Source organism: Odocoileus virginianus, chromosome 24 (genome assembly GCF_023699985.2).
Source record: "Odocoileus virginianus isolate 20LAN1187 ecotype Illinois chromosome 24, Ovbor_1.2, whole genome shotgun sequence".
In the NCBI taxonomy this organism is placed as follows: Eukaryota; Metazoa; Chordata; class Mammalia; order Artiodactyla; family Cervidae; genus Odocoileus; species Odocoileus virginianus.
Genome location: NC_069697.1, coordinates 10,544,181 through 10,571,889, shown reverse-complemented (window position 1 = coordinate 10,571,889; position 27,709 = coordinate 10,544,181). Strand labels below are relative to the sequence as shown.

General features: G+C 38.6%; 1 pseudogene; it reads right to left on the bottom strand.

Moving 5' to 3' along the window:
• Positions 1-7,370: 7,370 nt before the first annotated feature.
• LOC139030949 (tigger transposable element-derived protein 1-like) lies at positions 7,371-26,674 on the bottom strand (annotated as a pseudogene).
• Positions 26,675-27,709: the final 1,035 nt, after the last annotated feature.

The window sequence follows — 27,709 nt, the reverse complement described above, 5'->3', positions numbered from 1 at the left end:
TTTATAATAGCCAGGACATGGAAGCAACCCAGATGCCCATCAGCAGACGAATGGATGAGGAAGCTGTGGTACATATACACCATGGAATATTACTCAGCCATTAAAAAGAATTCATTTGAATCAGTTCTAATGAGATGGATGAAACTGGAGCCCATTATACAGAGCGAAGTAAGCCAGAAAGATAAAGACCATTACAGTATACTAACACATATATATGGACTTTAGAAAGATGGTAACGATAACCCTATATGCAAAACAGAAAAAGAGACTCAGGTGTATAGAACAGACTTGTGGACTCTGGGAGAAGGCGAGGGTGGGATGTTTCAAGAGAACACCATTGAAACATGTATATTATCTAGGATGAAACAGATCACCAGCCCAGGTTGGGTGCATGAGACAAGTGCTCGGGCCTGGTGCACTGGGAAGACCCAGAGGGATCGGGTGGAGAGGGAGGTGGGAGGGGGGACTGGGATGGGGAATACATGTAAATCCATGGCTAATTCATTTCAGTGTATGACAAAAACTACTGTAATGATGTAAAGTAATTAGCCTCCAACTAATAAAAATAAATGGAAAAAAAAAAAAGAAGACTATCTTTGATGAGAACTGACATCACAGACAAGTAGACGTGACATTATTTCGTGAATTTTGGAGAACACATTGAATGCATATAGATTACCCATTCCTTTGAGTGCAGAAAACTGTATCACCTATACCCCCTTCTTCAGGGTCGGGACCTCATGAGTGAAACCTACAGTATTCCTTTTAGGTTTGTAACTGGGTATGTATAGCCGACAAATGTAGGATAAGTTATTAGATTGCCCTTCTCTTAGATTTTATTACTAATTAAAGCTAACAATTTGGTCTCGGTCATGCGTCCAAGGCTGTCTCTCCATTGGTTCTAAGCTAGGACCTAATTACGAGCTCCATTGTTGTCCAATTGCTAAGTCCTGTCAGACTCTTTCCAACCTCACAGACCACAGCACGCCACACTCCTCTGTCCTGCACTATCTCCCAAAGTTTGATCAAATTCATGTCCATTGAGTCAGTGATGCTGTCTAACCATCTCTTGTTCTGCTGCCCCCTTCTCCTCTTGCCTTCACTCTTTCCCCAAATCACAGTCTTTCCAGTGAGCCAGCTGTTCACATCAGGTGGCCAAAGTGTTGGAGCTTTAGTAAGAGTCTTTCCAATAAAGATTCAGGGTTGATTTCTTTTGGATTAACTGGCTTGATCTCTTTGCTGTCCAAGGGACTCTCAAGAGTCTTCTCCAGCACGACAGTTCAAAAACATCAATTCTTCAGCACTCAGCCTTCTTTATGCACCAACTCTCACATCCATGCATGACAACTGGAAAAACCATAGCTGTGATTATATGGAAATTTGTTAGCAAATGATGTCTCTGCTTTTTAATACACTGTATATGTTTGTCATTGCTTTCCTTCCAAGGACAGAGCGTCTTTTAATTTCATGACTGCAGTCATCATCTACAGTGATTTTGGAGCCCAAGAAAATAAAACCTGCCACTGTTTCCATTTTTTGTATATCTGGAATTTCTTGGTTCACATACTGCTGAAGCCTAGTTTGAAGGATTTTGAACATTACCTTACTAGCATGTGAAATGAGTGCAGTTGTATGATAGTCTGACTATTCTTTGGCATTGATCTTTAGTCCTGTGGCCACTGCTGAGTTTTCCAAATATGCTGGAATAATGAGTGCAGCACTTTCATAGCATCATCTTTTGGGATTTGAAATAGCTCAGCTGGAATTCCATTACCTCTGCTAGCTTTGTTCATAGAGATGCTTCTTAAGGCCCACTTGACTTCAAACTCCAGGATGTCTGGCTCTAGGTGAGTGATCACACCATCGTGGTTAACTGGGTTATTAAGATCTTTTTTTGTATAGCTCTTCTGTATATTCTTGCCACCTCTTCTAAATCTCTTCTGCCTCTGTTAAGTCCTTACTGTTTCTGTCCTTTATTGTGCCCATCTTTGCATGAAATATTCCCTTGATAGCTCCAATTTTCTTGAAGAGATCTCTAGTCTTTCCCATTCTATTGTTTTCCTCTGTTTGCATTTTTCATTTAAGAAGGCTTTCTAATCTCTCCTTGCTATTCTCTGGAATTCTGCATTCAGTTGTGTATATCTTTCCCATTCTCCCTTGCCTTTCACTTCTCTTTATTCCTTGGCTGTTTGTAAAATCTCCTCAGACAAGGAAACAACATACAGTTAGCTCTGTACCATCGTGATATGTCTGTGAAGCACTTAGGAACCAGAGTACTCTCAAGGAACCAAGTTGTAAAGAATACAGATAGGAACCAGAGTAATCTCGAGGAACCAAGTCATAAAGGGGACAGATAGTTTCATGTATAAGGTTAATAAGTAGCCTCTGTTCTATTCTTTTGTCCTCTTTCTTACACTCAAATTCTCTCTGCTCATTTTTTGCCTCAGGCTGCGTACTGCACCCTGCCTTCATTCTTTCTCTTCAGATGGGCAATCTTGTCAATGAGTCTCTTCCTATCTCATGGTGATTCTAGGCTTCTGAGACACTGGTTCAAACACTAATTGAACTGAACAATACCTTATAACTCCAAGAACCAATACCAACAAAGTAAGCCCCTGAATCAGAAAACATAAACTTCTGAAAGAAACAGTAACGTTAGGTTATTTTGGAATTTATGCCCACTTTTGTTCTCATTAGCAGTGCTTGCAGGGAAGCCTCAGGTGCACAGGAGGGCAATTTAACTGCATCAGAGCCTGGGTCTGGGGAGGCTTCTCAGATAAGTACTGGCTGGGAAGACATCCCATAGTATACTTATAGAATCACAAGGCTTTTTTTCTATTTCTGTATTTATTCCAGGTCTTCTATGCAATTTCAAAAAGCCATGGAAACTTTTCACCCCATAATTGCAAAATTACAAACACTCTCATTGTAAAAATAAATGAGATAATTATATGCACCATTTTGAGAATCTGAGGAAAAGCCCAATTCATTGAAGTTTTAGGTGGTTCAATTGTATATGTTAAAATTCAGATGAAATAGGAGCAGTTGTTTAAACTTTAAAAGATGTTACTATTTTAAAAAACATAGAATGATTACTGCAGGTAATACTACCTTGGGAAAGATAATAATCACAATCATTTTATTTCAACAATGATTCTTTTTTAGGTATTAATTATTGTTCTATAATGCTTATTTTTTTAAAAAATTCTTTAAAGTGTATATTAACTGCTCTCTTGGATATGTAATTTTGCTTAAAAATAGTCTCCACAGAGTTTTACCTCTCTAGTAAACTATGTACAAATTGAGTTTTGCTTTCCAAGAAGAGTGTTGGATAGGTAGCTTGTTAAGGAAAGACTCTGTTTCATTTTGTTTCCTTCCCCATGTTCTCTTGCACTGTTTCAACTCTTTCTCATTTAGTTGTACTTTTATGAATGCTACTCACTCCAGTATTCTTGCCCGGAGATTTCCATGGCACAGGAGCCTGGCAGACTACAGTCCATGGGGTCACATAGAGTTGGACACAACTGAGCGACTGACACTTATACTTTATGTTGTAGGACTTGAAAATTTCCTAGGGAGGTGAAAGTGCCTATTTTGGTTTCCTTTTTTATTAACTAGTCATTGATTCTAAGCAGTACTTTTGATAGTTGAAAAAGCGCTAGACAGAACCTCAGAAGACCTGTATTTGATTCTAACTCTCTAACTAATGAACTGTATTACTTTGGGCTGGCCACAATATTTCTGAACCTCATCTGTTTTCTGAAACTCATCATAGTTTTCTCATCCATGAAATATGTTGAAATACATTTTCTTTAGTTACCCTTCTAGCTCTGACCTACTCTTCTACAAATGATTCTGTGGCATAATTCTGGCTTTATGGTTATTATGATAAACAATCACACAACCAGAGAATTACATTTAAAAATATCTATGAAACCACATCAGAGGCTCACTGCCAATGAGAGAGGTTGTACCACAAGAACCTGACACAGGATCCTAAAAACTGCTAGTAAATCTTGATTAATCCATGTACGTGAGTTGATCTAAATGGTCTCTGGATTTGTCTGAAGAATAGAATGCTATGACAGTAAAGGTGTGCCCAGAAACGAAAGATATGTGCAGAGTAGGATCTTTTCTGAGAAACCTGAAAGTAAGTCTCCCAAATACAAATTTAGGAAAGCTTCATGGCTGGGGGTCCACTCCCAGTTTTGTTCGTTCATCCCATTATCTTGAATGTGTGCTTTGAATCAGGGGTGTATGGATTGTGGAGGACACACGAGACAGACGTCCAGACTTGGAACCTCTGATATGACATCACTCCCATTGCCTTCAAGGGGTCAAAGCAAGCTACATGACCAAGCCCTGAGAGGAAAAAGGCTTCATCTCTTAATGGGAGAAGTTGCAAAGTATTTGAAATCTATCCATCCTTAATTTTTGATAAGATTAACATATAATATATACCTTAGAGTTTTCATGAGCATTGAGTAAAATACAGTGCTTGCTTCAGTGCCTGACAAAGAGTAGCCACTCAATATATGTACATGTTTATCAGCTACATGCGGCTGCGGCTGCTGCTTCTGCTGCTAAGTCGCTTCAGTCGTGTCTGACTCTGTGGGACCCCATAGACGGCAGCCCGCCAGGCCCCTCTGTCCACAGGATTCTCTAGGGAAGAATACTGGAGTGGGTCGCCATGTCCTTCTCCTATCAGTTACATAGCTATTGTTAAAAAATATATGGAATCTGGAAAAATGGTACCGAAGAATTTATTTACAGGGCAGCAATGGAGAAAGAGACATAGAGAATAGAGCTGAGGACATGGGGAGAGGGAGGAGAGGGTGAGATGTATGGGAAGAGTAACATGGAAACGTACATTACCGTGTGTACAATGGATGGCCAATGAGAATTTGCTGTGTGGCTCAGGAAACTCAAACAGGGGCTCTGTATCAACCTGGCGGGGGGATGGGGAAGGAGATGGGAGGGAGGTTCAAAAGGGAGGGGACATATGTATACCTATGGCTGGTTGATGTTGAGGTTTGACAGAAAACAGCAAAATTCTGTAAAGCAATTATCCTTCAATTAAAAAAAGCAACAAACTTACCTGTGTTTGTTGTTGTTCAGTTGCTCAGTCCTGTCTGACTCTTTGCAACCCCATGGAATGCAGCACACCAGATTTACCTGTCTTTCATTATTTCAAGTTTGCTCAAACTCATGCCCATTGAGTCGATGATACTATCCAACCATCTCATCCTTTGTCGTCCCCTTCTCCTCCTGCCTTCAATCTTTCCCCGCCTCAGGGTCTTTCCCAATGAGTCAGTTCTTTGCATCAGGTGACCAAAATATTGGAGTTTCAGCTTCCAGCATCAGTCCTTCCAATGAACATTCAGGGTTGACTTCCCTTAGGATTGATTGGTTTGATCTCCTTGCAGTCCAAGGTACTATCAAGAGTCTTCTCCAACACCACAATTCAAAAGCATCAATTCTTCAGCACTCAGCCTTCCTTAGGGTCCAATTCTCACATCCATACATGACTACTGGAAAAAACAGAATAACCAAATCCTGTTACTTCTACTATTTTGCACTATTTCTTCTCTACATTCTCAATAGTACCTGTTGCTACTGACTGAATTGTGGTCCCCATCTCACCACATTTATTGAAATAACTTATTAAATTATATGCAGTTGGCTATCTCTGTTGAGGAACTATAAACTCCATGAGGTCAGGGACACTGACTTTCTAATTTATAGTTGCACTTTTATTTCTTGATATAGTACATTCTCCCAGTAGATCTCAACAAATATTTGCTGAATATATGAAGAGAAGATTAAACTTTAGATACAAAGAATGTTTTGAAAAAAAAAATCAAAATCTTGTTACTCTGCTTTTTTGTATTCTTCCAATGGCTCCCCATAATATTCAAAATTAAAGCTTCTTAGTTTAATCTTCATGGCTCCATGATCTCACCCCTGACTCTGAAACTTCATCTATCACTCTTCTGGTACAAGTAACCTATTTGCTAGGAGTTTTCTGTATTATTTACTGAAAGATGTCTTTTCCCCCTGGAATAGCCAGACATCTCTTCTTTACCTGGCTTGGTTCTACCTGTCTTTAAGGCTTAGGTCAATAATTTCCTTCTCTAGGACATCCTCTTTGAAGTTCCATCATTAGTCAAACATTCTCCCTTTAATTGTATGCATAAGCCTGTCACAACAATTATCAGTCTACAGATCACATGCTACATTTTCATCTCCATTAGACCAGCAACATCTAGCATATAGTAGATGTTTCATAATTACTATGTGAATAGACAGAGGCAGAAGAGCAGGTGTGGAGGCAATGAAGCTTTCAAATTCATAGTAGGAATTTGATGAAGTACCCCTTGTAAGCCTGGAGATGTATATTTCTTCTATTAATAAAGTCTCATTAGAGTTTCCCCCACTAAATGGACTAAATTGCCTTTCTTTGTTCTTGAAATAACTTTGTTGTGAGCTTGGTATTACTCTATCCCCAAATGACTATTGTCCTAACCTTTTTTTCTTTTTTTTCTGGACTAAAGCTTGACTTCATTTCTTTTTGACTGGTGCCTTATGTTTTATTCCTAAACAATTTCAAAACCAGTTAGACTGCTCCAAATAAAGCTATGTTTATATGATGCCAATCAATTCATTTGGTAGTGACTAAATTATTTTGGCATTTTGAGCACAAAGTCAGCCTCAGCTTCTTTAATAATAATAATGATACTTTGTTAGTATAAGTGCCTCCAGGAAAGAAGAGAAATCCAGCATCGATTTGACAAGGCTAATGCTTAAGTGGATACTGCTTCATTTGTTTTTCAATAGAAAGAGAAAAGTGATAGTTGTACAAAGCACCATGTGAATCCTGTGTTTGCCACTGGTGCATCAGTTAAAGTAGCCCCAGGCAACTTTTTACTTACTCTTCTTTGATTTACTGTATTTCTTATAGTGGAATACAAATGCATTCTAAACAACTTTAGGTCACCAAGGGAGTTCCCCTATTTCCCAGCTGTTGGTCAAATCTTAAAATTCTTAACCAGAGGAAGAGCAACAAAAAGGCACACAATTTAGTAAAGAAAAATATAGCAGAATTATCACAAATAATGCACAATATATGAATAACCAGTTTCTCATTTCTTAAGAGTAAGCTGGAGCTAATCATTTCATAAATACACTTGATAACTTCAGAAGATGAGTGGAAATTCTTTTTAGAAAACTTTTATCTTTTACTTTTCTTTGTAAAGTTACCTAAGACTGAGCATGCACTTTCATTGTGTATTAGTTAATTCCTTTCCTTATTGCACTAAAATGCAACCTAGGATGAGTAGAGATATCCTTGATGAAAATTGACATTCTCTTTATTCAGGAGAGAAAACTGAGGTCCAAGGAACCCATGTGACAAGGTCGTACAGCTGCTGACAAAGAATATCATCTGCTGTTTCCATAAACGAGGATGTCACAGCCATAAAGCCATCACCCACTGCAGCTGCCCTGCGGGTGCACCCTGAAGGGAAAACAGGGTGGAGAAAAACAGGTATGTGTCAGGAGAGTGATTTCAATGAGCTCAGCATCTTGAGTTCCCCCATACATAGAAAGGCACTAAAATATTTAACTTTGAGTGTTTTTGTGATTAACAGTAATCTTTTGATGTTTTACTACTTCTTCATAAAAAACTCCTATATGTCCTGGCTTCTCGGCTATGTCTTTGGAACAGTCCATCACAGTTGTCAGAGAGTCAGTATCCTGGGCTTAAGCTCTCAGTAAGTCCACAAAATAAAACAACTTTTAGGTTGCATTTTTTTTTTTCAGTCAACAAAGGTATCTAATTCAAGAACTAAATTAGATATTAAGACATCAGTCTCTTTCTATTCTTTCTACTACATCAATATATATTTTTATTCTGTATTCTTTTGGTATCATCTTTCTGAATTCTTAGTAACTAAAAATTGTTTTGAAGGCAGCTGTACATTTTAAAAGGAGTGAGCAATTTAGCTTAGCAAAATTATTTTTAAGAAGAATCTGTTTGAAAATAAAAGACAATTACTATCTTGTCCTAATTTCAAAAAGCATTCTTTTTCATAAACAAGAGAAATTAATATTTAATATATGTTACTATGAAGATTGTAGGTCTTATTGAGAGGTTACTTTGGGATATACTATAGGCAAAATACAACTTGGAAGTAAAATGTATTATCTATTTTTAATTTGTATTGAATTTTATTTTTACTTGATGCATTGGGAATTGCTTAGAAGTATTCTAAAGCATTGTTTTGGATCTGCTTACAACATCTTACATTGCACTCAGTATCTAAAATAAAATAAATCTATATATAGAAACTAAGTATATTTATGATCAGTCTATTTTGCAGTTCTGGCTAGATCACTATTAATGCACCAAGATATAAACATGTCTGTATAGTATTAAACAATAGCTGAGTTCCTTTCCCTTTAAATTAAATCCTTTGTATGCACATTCAACTGCTATAATGTATATGAATTCTATACAGTTTACTATATTTATAAATACATGAAAGAACTTGCAGTTTTATTTACAAAAGTATGGCTATTTGAACAAGAATACATATTGTTGTATATTTCAAGATAAAAATGACATATAGGTAAGTATTTATATAGGTATTTCTTTTAAGATTTTGTCCATTTAATGTCTCCTAATTATTTTGGGGGGGCTCCAAAATCACTGCAGATGGTGATTGCAGCAATGAAATTAAAAGACTCTTACTCCTTAGAAGGAAAGTTATGACCAACCTGGACAGCATATGAAAAAGCAGAGACATTACTTTGCCAATAAAGGTCCATCTAGTCAAGGCTCTGGTTTTTCCAGTGGTCATGTATGGATGTGAGAGTTGGACTATAAAGAAAGCTGAGCACTGAAGAATTGATGCTTTTAAACCGTGGTGTTGGAGAAGACTCTTGAGAGTCCCTTGGACTGCAAGGAGATCCAACCAGTCCATCCTAAAGGAGATCAGTCCTGGGTGTTCATTGAAAGGACTGATGCTGAAGCTGGAACTCAATTCTTTGGCCACCTGATGTGAAGAGCTGACTCACTGGAAAGACCCTGGTGCTGGGAAAGATGGACGGCAGGAGGAGAAGGGGATGACAGAGGATGAGATGGCTGGATGGCATCACAGACTCGATGGACATGTTCTGGGTAGACTCCAAGAGTTGGTCATGGACAGGGAGGCCTGGCGTGCTGCGGTTAATGGGGTCGCAAACAGTTGGACACGACTGAGTGAACTGAACTGAACTGAATTTTCTTTTACTTTTAAATGTGTATCTAATTCTTTTGAGATGTCATTGTCAAAGAACAATTTCTCATGGTTCGATTATTTCAGAGCTCCTACTAATCAGACTTTTGTTAACATTGAAGGCTCAGCAGGTAAAGAATCTGCCTGTAATGCAGGAGACACTAGAGATGTGGGTTTGATTGCTGGGTCAGGAAGACTCCCTGGAGAAGGAAATGGCAACCCACTCCAGTATTCTTGTCTGGAGAATCCCATGGACAGAGGAGCCTGGCCGGCTAGAATCCAAAGGTTCACAGAGTCCTACACAACTGAGTGACTAAGCACGCACACAGCACTATGAGGGCTAGGTATTATAATTTTTATTAGGGGAGCAATAAAAAGGTAGAAGTCATTTTTTAAAAATGTGTTTTCTCAGCTAGTTTTATTGTCAAAATGGATGGAATGAGTCCCAGATTTCTTGAGTTTATATTTTACTACCAGTTATGCTTATACCTTATCTCTTTCTCTAGTGAAAATAGAGAACTTTGTTTAGATTAACTTTGATAGCTACACATTCTCAAAAGAATTGTTTATTAATTAAGAGCAAAATGATAACTAGCATTTTGAGTTTGTTTCATCGTGTCTGTATATGCATGCGTGTGTTGACTTAGGAAAACTTCATGTTAATAAGAAAGTGAGAATGCTTCTGAAAGAGCATAAGAATATTTCCTGTGATTGCTATTTGCTTGACCTTGGGAGAAAAAGAAGGACGTGACCAAGACAGGAACCCTGGGGCAAATGGCAGGAGGAAACATTGAGGAAGAAACCAGTCTAAAAAACATCCCTGAATCAGTCAAATAATCATTTGTTTGTAGGTAATAGAAACTCAGCTCAATATGGCTTAAGCAACAATTCTTATTACAAAACAACCCAGAGACAGATCTAGTTTCAGGTCAGCTAAATCCAGGGTTTTAACATTTTTGATGTCATCAAAATTTTCTCTACCTCTCTTAGCTCTGTTCTTGGCCTGATACTTAGGAACGAGATCTGTAAAAGAGAAATAAATTTAGGCATTATCACCGGATCAGTGTTGATTGTCTCCTAGAGAAAGGATGAAATCACCCAGGAGAGGGTCCCAGAGAGAGAGGAGAAGAGGACCTTGAAGAGAATCCTGGAAAACACTAGCAAAGTTTCAGGATGAGGGAAAATAGTCCAGAAAAGGGCCTGAGGAAGGTTCTCCTGAAAATAAAGAAAACTAGGAACATGGGGTCCATGGCGAAGATGAATGCGCCATACGTTTTCTGACTAATTTACAGCAGCTTCTCTTTATCCAGAAGCAGTCTCTATACCCAGGTATGGCCGCCAGGATCATGACTTGACCCCTGACCACAGCTGAATACTTTAGGGGGTCCAATTGAGCCAAGCTGGTCTTGTCAGGTTCTTTTTTCCAATAAATTGCAATTTAGAACTGACAGACACAGATACCACATATGGCATGCTGGTTCAAAACAAACAAGTAAAACAAATTAAGTAAAAATAAAGCCAGGAACAAGTCGGGAAGTAAAAGAGTTTAAAAGTTCTCAGCAGAGAAAGAAGCAACTATTGGAGAAGGTTGAGGAGCAAAAAGCATACAGACTGGAAAAGTTTTTGTTTTGTTTTAAAGTTGTAATGTCTTAATGTATTTGCCTCGCCATTCTCACCAGATGAACTTGCTTCCTGAACCACAGAAAAAAAATAGAACTCAGTAAGGAGATCAAACCAGTCAGTCTTAAAGGAAATCAACCCTGAATATTGATTGGAAGGACTGATACTGAAGCTGAAGCTCCAATACTTTGGCCACCTGATGTGCAGAGCCAACTCACTGGAAAACACCTGATGCTAGGAAAGATTGGAAGGAGAAGGAGAAAGGAGTGCTAGAGGATGAGATGGTTGGATAGCATCACTGACTCAATGGACGTGAATTTGAGCAAACTGTGGGAGACAGTGAAGGACAGGGAAGCCAGGCATGCTGCAGTCCATGGGGTTGCAAAGAGTCGAGCACTACTTACTGACTAGACACCACCACCACCAAGGTAGAAAATTCCTCAGCTCCTTGCTACCAACGCTGGAACCATCAGCATCTTTGCTCCTTCCCTTGTTTTTCTTTGTACTGTGTCACAAAGGGAAAAGGTGTCCCTCAGGTAATTTACCCCACTCTAATATAAGTAGATCCCCAAATTAAATAATGGAATACGTAGGGGTCACTTTATAGCAAGATTAATGAAATGGAGTCCAAGCCTGCAAAGCAACCATCCTGAGCTCCAGGGATCTGTCCTCAAGGTACAAGTCCAGTTTGTTCTGGCTGCTGTTCAGTACCACTTAATGCTGCTCCCCCTCTGGTTTAAATATACATGAAGATAAGTCTAGGGCCTGAAGCTGGCTGTGGATAGCCAGGATGGCACTTGCAATTCCAGTATTCCTAGTCATTTTGCCCCTGAGACCATGACTGAAAAATACTGAAAGCATAAAAATCTGCAATGCTTGCAGTTTCCCTGCCTGACTCCAACCCTCTTCCATACACTTCTCTTCCCCTCAGGAAACAAAAGTTCTGACCTGCTTTAGTCTGAGACTGGGAGCTGGTCGGAGGACAGGAGCCTACTGCCAGGTTCCACTGGGCTGCACGTTTCTCCCGTTTTCCCAAGCATGTTCTCTAGGATTATTGTATCCTCATCGCCAACCATAGTGCTCAGTACACAGTTGGATTGCCACACAATTTTGCAGAATACATGGAAGGATGAATAAATGAACAAGTGGATGATTTATGCAAGTTTGGGAGAGGCCAGGATCCAGAGTACAAGGAGAGGGATATATTTTCAGGAAGGATATATTTCAGGATATATTTTCTTTCCATTAAAACCTTTGTATTCTGCAGGAAGGGAACAATATAGGATTCTGCCTCACACACTACAAAGAGAAAAGAAAATCAGATAATAGGTATTTGATGTTCTTTTAAAATTTCAGAATAGTGTTCTGTGTGAAAAAGATCATAATAATTGGGAATATCTTTCAAAGCTTACTTCTAATTTTCATTTACAAGTGAATTTATTAAAGTAGCTTGATACAATTTTCTTATTTTGAGACAACCAGCATTATTAAAATAAGTTATCATGATTTTTAACAGTTGTGAGATTTAAACTAAGCCTGACTATTAAAGCAATATATCTTGTGTTTGAAAACAGTGTCTTATTTACATTGCTACAATTAAAACGTGGCTGCATTTGAAAAAATTTTAGAGTTTTTGGGGTTTTTTTTAGAAAAAATATGTACACATATCCTTTTAAAATCCTAATGTTCACTTTCTGTACCTTTGTTCTTTAAAACAAGCAGAAACAAAATCTTATTCCCTAATTCTCTTGGAATTTTAATCTAAGGCAGGCAGAAGCAACTATTTAGAATGGGCTTTATTTTTACTGTATGTCTAACAGTCCCTTGGACAGCAAGGAGATCAAATCAGTCAATCCTAAAAGAAATCCACCCTGAATATTCATTGGAAGGACTAATGCTGAAGCTGAAGCTCCATTACTTTGGTCACCTGATGTGAATTGCTGACATTGGAAAGACCCCGATACTGGGAAAGATTGAAGGCAGGAGAAGAAGGGGACGACAGAGGATGAGTTGGTTGAATGGTATCACTGACTCAATGGACATGAGTTTGAGCAAACACAGGGAGATAGTGATGGACAGAGAGACCTGGCGTGCAGCAGTTAACGGGGTTGCAAAGAGTTGGACGTGTCTTAGCAACTGAACAACAACAGGTTACACTGGTCCTGAACTTTTTCATATTGCCTGGTTTTATCTCATTATGAAACCATCCTGTAACACTCTGTTTGATAGACCGTTTCTGGTGAATAAAAAAGTAAATTGCTTAGAAATCTATTTTCAAATTGCAAAAGGTTGGAGATCCTTTAGTATATAGGGGAGTAGATCAAAAGAAGTGTAATTTTGTTACTTTAATTGCACTTGGCCTCCCTGCATAGAGCAGAAACCAAAGTTAGAGTGGTAATATAGTTTCTGTGGGGCACTTGTTAGGGACAGTTTCCAGTGATGGTTCATTTTATGTCAACTTGACTGAACTAAGCTATGTCCAGGTAGCTGGGAAAACATTATTTCCAGTTAGCTCTGTGAGAGTGTTTCTGGAAGAGATTAATATTCAAAACAATAGGCTGAGTAAAGTTCTCCTCATCTCTGTAAGGGAGAGAATCATCCATTCTCTGTGGGCCTAAATAAAATGAAAAAGCAAGCTAGAGGAAAGATAAATTCTCTCTCCTCTCTTCTTGAGCTGCCCTCAGACATTGGCGCTACCTGCACACAAGCTTATGGTCTCAGACTAAGAATTATACGATTTGCTCTGCCAAGTCTGTCCTTTAGACTCAATTACACTACCAGCTCTCCTTGTTCTCCAGCTTATAGACGGCATATTGTGGGACTTTTTGGCCTCCATAGCAGTTTGAATTAGCCTTTAATAAGGCTCTTATATATGTATAAGATAAAATAATTATAATAATATAATTATTATGTAGTCAATATATTATTATATACAAAGCCATATATACATATATAGACATATGCATATATATATATATATATATATATATATATATATATCCTATTGGCTCTGTTTCTCTAAAGAATGCTAATACATTTATTTTAGAGAAAAAAGACTGAGATAAAATATTTTTATAATTTAAAAAATTAATGGTATTTTTATTTTGAAGTAGGGCTTTTACATCTCTCTGGATTCAGCCTCTGCTGCTGTGATGATTATTGGGGCTGTTCATCAATGTTTCTGGTTTTCCTTCCAAACACAGGGCAGGACTTTCTCTTTCAGCCTTTTGACAACAGGCATGGACATGACTGCATTTGGGAAATGCAGTGTAAGCAGAGTTAGCATGTGTAATCTGAGAGCAGAAGCCTTTGAGGACTGAGGCGTTGTTGGTTGTGTTTTCTTCCTTTTGTGGCAAACCTTGCAGGAGGTGGCCTCTCGAGCAGCCTTCAACCCTAAGAGAATGTGCTGTCACTTCAGTCATGTTCAACTCTTTGTGACCCCATGGACTGCAGGTCACCAGGCTTCTCTGTCCAGGGGATTCTCCAGACAAGAATCCTGGCACGGGTTGTCATTTCCTCCTCCAGGGGGTCCTCCCCACCTGGGCATCGAACCTGAGTCCCCTGTGGCCTTAGCACCGGTAGGAGGATTCCTTACCACGGAATCACCTGGAAAGCCCTCAAGAGAGAATGAAGCAGAGCAGCTCACCCAAGACAGAGAGCAGCAGGAGTGAAATATAAACTTTCGCTTTAAATCACTCTGATTTGGAGATTCACTAAAAAAAATAAGAAACTAGCTTATTTTTACTTATACAGGAATTGGTCATGAGTAGTAGGGGTCTTTCATAAAAACTTAAAAGTAACATATGATGTCCACTCAGTAGACAGTGGCTAAGAAGGCCATCAAGTTACATGGTGACAATTCATGCTATTCTGTAGCAAAATATTTTGTGAGTCTGCTTCTAGTGGAAACTTGGGAGGCAGACCATGTACACACAGAACTTAGCTTGAGGGGAAGCAGTCAGAAAACAGAATACCAGTGTGTGTGTTGGTTTTTGCTGATCACATTTGCCCAGGAATCACAGAAGGAAATGAGCTTAAAAAAGAATTTGCTAGCTCTGCAAGTAACAAATAATAGGACTATATATCCCAGAAACTTAAAGTCTTATAAAGCTGGCAGAGAAAGGCATTTTTAGAACCTAAGCAGTGGTGATAACATTGAAAATCTCTTTAAGCAGCAAAGATATATGTGTGTGTACGTGTGTGAATGGGTGTGTGTGTGTGTGTATATACATACATACATACATACATACATACATACATACATGTGTGATGCCATCTTTCCACACTACATCTATCATAATGGCTAAAATACAGGACACTGACAATATCAAATGCTGCTGAGCATGTATAGCAACAGAAACTTTCATTCATTTCTAGTGGGAATGCAAGATGGTATAGCCTCTTTGGAAGACAGTTTGATATTTACTTAAATATAGTCTTACCATATGATTCATTAATTCTGCTCCTAAATATATACATACCAAAAGGAGATGAAACCTTATGTTCACACAAAAACCTGAACATGAACATTTATGGCAGTTTTCTCATAATTGCCAAAACTTGGAAGCAACCAATACATCCTTCAGCTATAAATCTTAAATTTATACAGTGATATATGTCAATTATTTTTTAATAAAAGTGGAAGAAAAGATGTCCATCAATAGACGAGTGGATGAGCAAACTGTGGTACATCCACGCATTGAGGTATTATTCAGTGATAAAAAGAAATGAACTATTAAGCCAGGAAAAGACATAAAGAACCCTTAGATGTATTTTGCCAAGTGAAAGAAGTCAGTCTAAAAAGGCTACATACTGTGTGATCCCAACTACACAACATTCTGGAAAACTCAAAACTATGAAGACAGGAACAAAACCATGGTTGCCAGGGCTCCAGTGAGCCCTACTCCCTGAAAGTAGGTCAGACACTAAGATGTGGAACCAGTGTAATCATTTCAGCTTTGACTGGAAATTTCTGTTGATATTTGAGTAGCCGTGAAGAAGGACAAGGTTCAGCAATCAGCTTATTTCTCACTCTCAGCAAGGCCAAGGAAAACTGCTTGAAATGAGAGTGAGAATCTAAGTGTTTGGTACAAATAGTTTGCATGCTTATGAGTTTCTAATTCCATGTAAACTTTGGTAATACTCATGTAAACATTTACCTTCTTATTACACTATCTTATTTGAGAACAAATAGTTACTTTTTAGAATGCATATTGTGTGTGTGTGTGTGTGTGTGTGTGTGTGTGTGTATTTAAGCATATTGGACTCAGAGCTGCACACGTGTAAATTTAAGAAGTCTGTGGAAATCATACTTTAAGGGATGTGAAGGAGAAGAGACTTGGATTGTCAGAGTATAAGTAGACATTGCAATAGTAGAGTATAATGGGAAGAACCTGGGCTTGAAGGTCAAGCTTTACTGTTAGGGCCACTGAAGAATTTTTGTTAACCTCTATGAGCATGATTGGGCTTCCCAGGCACTAGTGGTAAAGAATTCGCCTGCAGTGCAGGAGATGTAAGAGATGCGGGTTTGATACATAGGTTGGAAATATCCCCTGGAGGAGGGCATGGAAGCCCACTCCAGTATTCTTGCCTGGAGAATCTCATGGAAAGAGGAGCCTTGCAGGCTACATACAGTCTGTAGGGTTGCAAAAGTTGGACATGACTGAAGCGACTTAATGCGAAGTCAAGTGGGCCTTAGGAAGCATCACTACGAACAAAGCTAGTGGAGGTTATGGAATTCCAGTAGAGTGACTTCAAATCCTAAAAGATGATGCTGTGAAAGTGCTGCACTCAATATGACAGCAAATTTGGAAAACTCAACAGTGGCCACAGGACTGGAAAAGGTCAGTTTTCATTCCAATCCCTAAGAAAGGCAATGCCAAAGAATGCTCAATCTACCGCACAATTGCACTCATCTCACATGCTAGTAAAGTATGCTCAAAATTCTAAAAGCCAGGCTTCAACAGTATGTGAACCATGAAATTCCAGATGTTCAAGCTGGTTTTAGACAAGGCAGAGGAACCAGAGATCAAAATGCCAACATCTGCTAAATCATCAAAAAAGCAAGAGAGTTCCAGAAAAACATCTATTTCTGCTTTATTGACTATGCCAAAGCCTTTGACTGTGTGGATCACAACAAACTCTGGAAAATTCTTAAAGAGATGGGAATACCAGACCATCTGACCTGCCTCTTGAGAAATCTGTATGCAGGTCAGGAAGCAACAGTTAGAACTGGACATGGAACAACAGACTGGTTCCAAATGGGAAAAGGAGTACATCAAGGCTGTGTATTGTGTCCCTGCTTATTTAACTTATATGCAGAGTACATCATGAGAAACGCTGGGCTGGAAGAACACAAGCTGGAATCAAGATTGCTGGGAGAAATATCAATAACCTCAGATATGCAGATGACACCACCCTTATGGCAGAAAGTGAAGAGGAACTAAAAAGCCTCTTGATGAAAGTGAAGGAGTAGAGTGAAAAAGTTGGCTTAAAGCTCAACATTCAGAAAACTAAGATCATGGCATCTGGTCCCATCACTTCATGGGAAGTAAACGGGGAAACAGTGGAAACAGTGTCAGACGTTATTTTGGGAGGGCTCCAAAATCACTGCAGATGGTGATTGCAGCAATGAAATTAAAAGACGCTTACTCCTTAGAAGGAAAGTTATGACCAACCTAGACAGCATATTAAAAAGCAGAGACATTACTTTGCCAACAAAGGTCTGTCTTGTCAAGGCTATGATTTTTCTAGTTTTCATGTATGGATGTGATAGTTGGACTATAAAGAAAGCTGAGAGCCGAAAAATTGATGCTTTTGAACTGTGGTGTTGGAGAAGACTCTTGAGAGTCCCTTGGACTGCAAGGAGATCCAACCAGTCCATCCTAAAGCAGATCAGTCCTGGGTGTTCATTGGAAGGACTGATGCTGAAGCTGAAACTCCAATACTTTGGCCACCTCATGTGAAGAGTTGACTCATTGGAAAAGACCCTGATGCTGGGAGGGATTGGGGGCAGAAGGAGAAAGGGGACGACAGAGGATGAGATGGCTGGATGGCATCACCGACTCGACGAACATGGGTTTGAGTAAACTCTGGGAGTTGGTGATGGACAGGGAGGCCTGGCATGCTGTAGTCCACGGGGTCACAAAGAGTCAGACACGACTGAGCGACTGAACTGAACTGAGACTAATGGAGAATATATGCCTCCAAAGTGATACAATATGATGTACAAAGCATCATAGCATCATCTATAAAACATTTTTACAAGAAAGGAAAAAAAAAGTACTTGAATTAAATCAAGTTTCTAAGGACTTATATCCAGTCTAACAGAATACAGTGTGAAATGCCACAGGAAATAATCACCCAAACCAGACAGTGGATCATCTATAAGATAACTAATCTAATTTCCTCTAAAAAGTAATGCCAAGGAAAATAGAGTGGAAGGAGGGGAGACTTATCTATATTAAAAAAAAAAGTGAAAGACAGAAAGAGAGTGATTTAGGAGATACAATTCAAATAGATCATTTGGATTAGATTCTAATGTTCAAAACAGCTAATTAAAAAGTTTTTTTGAGACAATTACAGGCATTTAGTGGATAATAAGAAATTGCTAATTTTGCTTTGTTCATAGTAATAATCACATGGATTTTTTACTTTTGATGTATACTAAAACAGTGAAATGATATGCTATCTGGGATTAGCTTTAAAAGATTTCAGGCCTAGTCCTTCTCTTACCACCCTTCTTTTCCTTAAAAAAGGACAAGGAAGGTCGACTGAAACAAATACAGTAACATATACAGGGTTTTTGAAATGGGTGATGGAAGTCATAGGAGTTTATTTTACCATACTATAGTGTATGTTTGGAATTTTATTAATGTAAATTTATAAAGAGATAATGAAGATACCTGTGAAGTTATATTTTACTGCCTTTGAAAATTTTAAAACAGGCCTTTCTTTAAAATATGATGTTACTTTTCTCAATTGTCTGAGATAGGAACTTGAACTCAGTTCACATGTAGCATCAATATGATGCATATTATTTCCAGCAGGGAGCAGATGGCACCCTTAAAGAAGTTAACTGACAAAGTTTAACAGATGAATTATTCTTAGAGATGAGATCAAGGTAAAGGAAACCAAGGAAAGGTTAAGCCTAAAGAGATCCAACCAGTCCATCCTATATGAAATCAGTCCTGAACATTCATTGGAAGGACTGATGAAGCTGAAACTCCAATACTTTGGCCACCTGATGTGAAGAGCTGACTCATTGGAAAAGACCCTGATGCTGGGAAAGATTGAAGGCAGGAGGAGAAGGGGACAATAGAGGATGAGATGGTTGGATGGCATCACCGACTCAATGGACATGAGCTTGAGTAAACTCTGGGAGTTGGTGATGGACAGGGAGGCCTGGCTTGCTGCAGTCCGTGAGGTTGCAAAGAGTCGGACATGACTGAGCGACTGAATTGAACTGAACTGAAAGGATTTATGGAAGCCAGTATTATCGTGGGCCTGAAAAAAACAAGAACAGGGAATGGAACAGTGCTAATGGAATCTATGAGAGCTGAAGCCCTGGAGATGGGCCACAGGAAAGCAGCTAGCACTGTGGAAACAAGGTGTGTGCAGGAAAAGCACCATCTTTTAATACAGGGCTGGCGTTTTCCAACTCCACAGAGAGCCGACATCAGGAGCACAGTCAGGGCAGAGGTGGGCAGAGAATGGATGGTAGATGAGGGAGGTGAGGAAAGGTGCAATGGAGAAAAGTGCTCATCGAAGTGTTCATTCCACTAAAACTCTGGTTTGTTTGCTATAATTTCAGGTAACTTGAGGTGAAATTTTACAAGTTTTTCAGAAGCTTCACAGTATGGGTAATACCTGTCAAATTTGTGTATTTGTAATCCATAAGTTGTGCATTCTTTCTATATCTTGGCTCTTCTGAGACAACATGGATGGACCTTTAGGGTAGTATGCTAAGGTAAATAAGCCAGAAAGAGAAAGACAAATACTACACGGTATTACTTATATGTGGAATCTAAACAAAAAGTCAAGCTCATAGAAACATAAAGCAGAAAAGTGGTTGCCAGGGACTGGGAGGTTGGATAAATAAGGAGAGTTTGGTTCAAGCTTTCAAGCTGAAAGATGAGCAAGGTCTGAGGTTCTACTGAATAACATTGTGACTACAGTTGATAACATAGTACTGTATATAATTTAAATTTCTGAGAGAATAGAACTTAAAAGTTCTCACCAAAAAAGATAAATGTGTTAGATGATGCATTTATTACTTAACTAGATAGGAATTCTTTCACATGTATACACATGTCTAATCATCATGATCTATAGTTTATATATCTTACAATTTTGTCAATCATGTCTAAATGTGAAAAAAATAATTCACTGCTTTAAGTGGAATTACTAAACATTACATTTTTATAATATTTGATCACTATATTTATATTTTAGAGTATACTAAAATGTCCCTTTTCCCAGTGTTATACTTTCTCCGCTACTTGCCAAATTTCTTAATTATAATACATTTTAACCTTTGTTTAAATAATTATGGACACTTGAAAGAAACCCAAAGCTAAAATTACTGTTAATCTTTAATTCAAATGATAATTTACAGAGCTCTAAAATGAAGATATCCCTCAAAAAATAGCATGCAGTAATTTTAAAAACTGTGACATGAATGTGATGAGAATTTAAATAAAAGACATGTGTTGGAAACTATATTGGCAAAAACTACATGGACCAAGACCATGATATTTCTTTTGATTTCAAAACTGTACTAAATTAGCAAGATAAGAATGACTTTGGTCAAGAGATTCTGAGTATCACAGTCCCATTCAATTTTGTGCATGGGCTATATAACTGAATAAAAGCTATGTTACAAGTCAGCATTGAATCTTTGTCCACTTGACCCATATATTCATATTCATGTTAGTCACTCAGTCATGTCTGACTCTTTGCAACCCCATGAACTGTAGCCCGCCAGGGTCCTCTGTCCATGGGATTTCCCAGGAAAGAATACTGGAGTGGGTTGCCATGCTCTGTTCCAACATATTCACATTGCTTTTAGTAAAAGAGAAATTACACCAGGCCCGTTAAATAGGCAATGAGGACCTTCTACAACACAACAACAATGGAAAAGAGAGACTGTTGCAACAGGGCAGAAATATTGCACACGACTCCACTGAAAGGAAAAGTGGAAAGTGCTGAAGGGCATCGGAGTGTGGGAAGGGAGACTCAGGCAGTGTGAACAGGTCAGCCGTGTTTGCTAATTAACACTTAGAGAAGTTAGGTGACTCTTCCACAGAAACTGGGAGACAGGAATGAAATCTTTTCTGATGATTATATTTCAAAAATAAAACTGAATCCCAGGTCCTTGAGAAAGACTTTCCTGGGCTGTAGAAGATTTACAGAAATCTTTTCTGTCCTTTACAAAGAACAGAAAAATAATTTACAATTGCAAGTTTTCTAAATTAAATGTTCTAAGTAGGGAGTTCGGGGTATATACTCAGGAGGAAACATGCTTAATGTTTAGACAAACTGAGGGAAACATTAAGGAAAGTCCATCTTGGTCAACTATATCAATATTCTAAATACTGGATAGAAATGAGGATGTCATAAAACAATGTACTTCGTATTCGATGTTTTTCAAGGCGTTTATGGATATATTACTATTCAAAGTTAATCTTATATTTAACCTCAAGAGAATCTTGTTAGTTGGACATTTTGTTTTACTTCAAAGAGCTATACTTCCATGAAACTAAGACTTCCATATAACAAGCAAAAAGATGTGAGGACTCTATTCTAGATTGAAAAAGCAGCCAAATTGTTGTCATAGATAATGAGGGGCCAGGAGGAGCCCAACTGTTGAAAAAGTAATAGGCCTGCCTGTTAACTAGAAAGGAATGCTGTACATCAGGGCTCCTTTGTGGGAGGTTTGGCATAACCATAAACCATAAATCAAAGCATAAAAAAATCATTGCATGACAAAAAAATTCTTTCAGGCAATTCATTGAATAAAATCCAACAGAAAATTGTTTTATTCTCTCTTTTCTGTTTGAGAAGCAATTAGTATCCCCAAAGGCTCTAGTCTCTTTTGGCTTAAAACTTTTTACCTTCTGCTTCTTGAGCTGTCTTTTTTTTTTTAAAGCTAGGTGAAAGTACATAAGGAAATATGTTGTTAGAATATTTAAGGGAGAATAATTCTATAAAATCTCTTGGAAAAGGGAAAAATAAGTGGCATTTTTGAACAAAGAAAGGGCAAATCTAAGGTTATCGCCTGTTATAGAAAGTACATTTGCAAAAGGAAAAAAACAAGAAAGAAAAAGTCAACAAAGGATTATGATGAAAAATTGCAGAAGTGGGGAAAAGAAGCTATTTTCTGAAATACTGAAGTCCACTCTATATCTCAATGAGAAACTGAATATTAATATTAGAGCAACTCTACAAATTTAGCCTTTTACTATTTAGAGTTTTGTAGCTGCTCATGCTAAAGTTAATCATTAGAACATAAAGTATAGCTCTTTTTAGTATAAGGTTACATATTAAAAAAATATATATATATATATAATGCTTCTTTTTCCCTTCTCAAGCTCATTCTATCTGTTGCTAAATTTGAAGCTATTCAGAGCAAAGTTTACCAAAACTCTCCTGATCAATTATACCTATGACTGTGGCTTTTTGTTGTTTTTTGTTTGTATATTCATATGAAGGATGACTGGATGAGTCACAACTTGCATATCTGATCAAGGATTGTACTCTAAACTTCAAAGCAAATACCAACAGTCTGCCTGGCATCTTCTTCTGGGTGTCAGAAAAGCACCTCAGCATATCTGAAGTTGAATTAAAACCAAATGCAATCCTTTGCCATTGCTTCTATCCTGTGAAAGGCAGCACCCTGCTCACTTCCCTTTCTCTCACTATCCTCTTTATCCAGTGCTTTTCCCATGACCTATGATGATTACATTGTCTTAAATATCTGTTGAACCTTTATGCTTCTCCCCATTTTTACTGAAAGTGAAAGAGGCTCAGTCGTGTCCGACTCTTTCTGAACACATGGACTCTACAGCCCGTGGAATTCTCCAGGCCAGAACACTGGAGTGGGGAGCCTTTCCCTTCTCCAGGGGATCTTCCCAACCCAGGGATCGAGCCCAGCTCTCCCGCATTGCAGGTGGATTCTTTAGCAGCTGAGGCACCAGGGGAAGTCCATTTCTACTGCCACCACCTTTATCCAAACTAGCATCCTTTAACATCTACCTAACTGCAACTGTCCAGACCATCTATATCTTTCCTCCTTGTCTTTTCATCACCTCCTGCACCAAAGCATTTTTCCCACTCTTCACTACAGCTGGAGTAAGTTTTCTGGAATGTAGAGCTAACAACCACATCAACCTCTTCTTTCAAGTTTTCAATAGTTTCCCTTTGCTTTTGAATAAAACAGAATTAATTTATATGACTATCAAGAGTCCTATCTTGCCAGCCTTTCTCTCCTTGCTGTTTCTCAGCGACCACACTGGCTTTATGTTACTTTTTTACCATTTCACTAACAAACTACATACAGTCATACAAACTGTAAACTTGGTTCCAGACTACTGCGATAAAGTAAATATTGAAATAAAATGGATTTTTTGCTTTCCCAATGCTTATAAAAGTCAGGTTTATAACTATATTTTAGGGTGTAATGACACCATATCTAAGCAAACAATGTATATACCTTGCTCAAAAAAAACTCTATTGCTAAAAACTGCTAAGCACTACCTGAACCTTCAGGGAGCTGTATCCTTTTGCTGGTGGGGGGTCTCGCCCCAGTGTTGATGGTGCTGGCTGACCAGGGAGGTGGTCATTGAGGGCTGTGGTGGCAGTGGCAATTCCTTAAAATAAAACAATTAACTTTGCTGTGAATATCTTTGCAGAAAAATATCTACTTCTGCTTTACTGACTATGCCAAGCCTTTGACTGTGTGGATCACAACAAACTGGGGAAAGCTTTTGAAGAGATGGGAATACCAGACCACTTTACCTGCCTCCTGAGAAATCTGTATGAAGGTCAAGAAGCAATACAGTTAGAACTGGACATGGAACAACGAACTGGTTCCAAATTGGGAAAGGCGTATATCAAGGCTGTATATTGTCAACCTGTTTATTTAACTTATATAGAGAGGACATCATGTGAAATGCCAGGCTGGATGAAGCACAAGCTGGAATCAAGATTGCCAGGAGAAATATCAGCAACCTCAGAAATGTAGATGACACCACACTTATGGCAGAAAGTGAAGAGGAACTAAAGAGCCTCTTGATGAAAGTGAAAGAGAAGAGTGAAAGAACTGATTTAAAACTCAGCATCAAAAAACTAAGACCATGGCCACTGGTCCCATCAATTTATGGCAAATAGCTGGGGAAACAATGGAAACAGTGACAGACTTTATTCCCTTGGACTACAAAATCACTGCAGATGGTGATTGCAGTCATGAAATTAAAAGACACTTACTCCTTGGAAGGAAAGTTATGACCAATCTGGTGATGGTGGTGGTTTAGTCACTAAGTCATGTCTGACTCTTCCAACCCCATGGACTGTAGCCCAACAGGCTCCTCTGCCCATGGGATTCTCCAGGCAAGAATACTGGAGTGGGTTGACATTTTCTTCTCCAAGGATGACCAACCTAGACAGCATATTAAAAAGCAGAGACATTATTTTGCTGACAAAAGTCCTAGTCAAAACTATGGTCTTTCCAGTAGTCATGAATGGATGTGAGAGTTGGACCATAAAGAAAACTGAGCACTGAAGAATTGATGCTTTTGAACTGTGGTGCTGGAGAAGACTCTTGAGAGTTCCTTGGATTACAAGGAGATCAAACTGGTCAATCCTAAAGGAAATCAGTCCTGAATATTCATTGGAAGGACTGATGCTGAAGTTGAAGCTCCAAAACTTTGGCCACCTGATGCAAAGAATTGACTCATTAGAAAAGACCCTGATGCTGAGAAAGATTGAAGGCAGGAGGAGAAGGGGATGACAGAAGATGAGATGGTTGAATGGCATCGCCGACTCAATGGACATGAGTCTGAGCAAGTTCCGTGAGATGCGATAGACAAGAAAGCCTGGCATGCTGCAGTCCATGGGGTCACAAAGAGTCAGACACGACTGAGGGACTGAACTGAACTGAAAGTTTGCTGAATTAATTGACTCTTCCCTTCACAAATGATTTCGCTGTAGCATCATTGCTGTTTGATAGCATTTCACCCACAGTAGAACTTCTTTCAAAACTGGAATCAATCCTCTCACATCTGCTACTGCTTTGACAACTAAGTTTATGTAATATTTTAAATCTTCTCTTGTCATTTCAACAACATTCATAGCATCTTCACCAAGAGAAGTTTCCATCTCAAGAAACCACTTCCTTTGCTCAAATCTAAGAAGCAACTCCTCATCCATTCTATTTTTATTATGAATGATCACAGCAATTCAATCCCATCTTCACACTCCACTTCTAATTCTAGTTTTCTCACTATATCCACCACACCTGCAGTTACTTTCTCCATTGAAGTGTTGACCCCCTCAAAGTCATCCATCAGGCCTGGTATACACTTCTTCCAAACTCCTATTAACATTGATATTTTGTTCTTTTCCCATGAATCATGAATGTTCTTAATGGCATCTAGAATGGCGTATCCTTTCCAGAGATTTTCAATTTACTTTGCCCAAATCCATCACAGGAATCAATATCTATAGCAGCTACAGCCTTAAGAAATGCATTTCTTAAATAATAAGTCTTGACAGTTGAAATTACTCCTTGATCCATGGGCTTCAGAATGGAGGCTGTATTTGCAACATGAAAACAACATTAATCTCATTGTATGTCTCCATCAGAGCTCTTGGGTGACCAGGTGTATTGTCAGTGAGCCATAATATTTTGAAAAGAATCTTTTTTCTGAGCAACAGATGCCAGCAGTGTGCTGAAAATATTTAGTAAACCATGTTGCAAACATGTGTGCTGTCAGTATTTGCTGTTCCATTTAGAGAGCAGGGGCAGAGCAGATTTAGCAAAATTTTTAAGAGCCTTATTTGGGAATGGTTGATGAGCACTGGCTTCAACTTAAACTCACCAGCTACGCCAGTGCCTAACAAGAAAGTCAACCTGTCCTCTGGAGCTCTGAAACCAGGCATTGACTTCTCTTCTCTAGCTATGAAAGTGCTAGACGGCATCTTCTTTCAAATGTAAGACTATTTCATCTACAGGAAAAATCTGTTTTCCAGTGTAGCCGCCGTCATTAATGATCTTAGCTAGATCTTCTGGGTAACCTGCTGCAGCTTCTCATCAGTTCTCCTTCACCTTGTACTTTGATATTAAGATGGCTTCTTTCCTTAAACCTCATGAGCCCACCTCTGCTAGCTTCAGACTTTTCTTCTGCAGATTCCTTATCTCTCTCAGCCTTCACAGAACTGAAGAGAATTCAAGACTTGCTATCGATTAGACTTCAGCTCAAAAGAATCTTGTGGCTGGTTTGATCTTCTAACCAGACCACAGAAACTGTCTCCATATCATCAAGAATGCAAGTTAGCTTTTTTATCATTTGTGTGTTCACTGGAGTAGCACTTTTCATTTCCTTCAAAAACTTTCCCTTTGCATTCACAACCTGGCTAACTGTTTAGTGCAATAGACCTAGCTTATGGCCTGTCTCAGCTTTCAACATGCTTTCCTCATTAAGCTTAATCATTTCTAACTTTTTATTTAAAGTGGAAGATAGGCAATTTTTCCTTTCACTTAGAAACTTAAAAGCCATTTAGGGTTATTAAATGTCTTAATTTCAAAACTGTTATCTCTCAGGGAGCAGGGAGTCTGAGGAGAGGGAGAAAGATGAAGGAACTGCTAGTTGGTAAATGGAGCAGTCAGAATGCACACAACATTTATAAATTATGTCGGCCATCCTATATGGGTATTATTTACGGTGTACCCAAACAATTCCAATAGTAACATCAAAGACCACTGGTCACAGATCACCATAATAGGTATAATATTAATGAAAATCTCTGAAATACTGTGAAAATACCAAAATGTGACACAGAGACATAAAGTAAGTAAATGCTGCTAAAAAAATGGTGCCAATAGACTTGCTCAATTCAGGGTTGCCATGAACCTTGAATTTGCAAAAAGATGCAGTATTTATGAAGTACAGTAAAATGAGATTTGACTGTATCCTGTTCTCACCTAGAGATATATCCTTGCTAGTCCCTCTGCTTGAGATGTTTTCTCCTTAAATGACCATGTAGATTCTTCTTTAAGGTCTTTGCTCAAATATCACTTCCTCAGTGAGACCTTCCATGGCCACCTTATTTAAAATTAAAACTATTACCCCAACTTCTACACTTCCTATTGCTCCCTCTATTCTTTCAATGCCCTAGTTTTTTTCCATAGCCATTATCTTGTATACTATATATTTTACTTATTTTGTTCCTTTTATGTACTGTCCCAGTGGGATGTAATCTTCCTGGCTGAAGACATTTTCTCTGTGTACTAGTAATAACAAAGAGCCTGAAAGAGTATCAAAAACATAGTGCTACACATTCTCCATTTGCTTTACCAGATCTGCTTCAAGTTCTTTCCTTAAATGTTCTGTGCTATGGGAGGCTGGCCTCTACAAATTGCCAATCTGGGCCTCCTTGCCCTCTGGCTTTACCTGTGTGGAATTTTGCCAGTGGGAAATACTTTCAGAGACTCAGAGGAGACAGGAAAATTAGGATGGATATTTATTCCCTTTAAAGTACCCAGGTAGCTAGTGGCTGTGCTCTCTATTTAAGGCCACAGCTGTCCCATAACA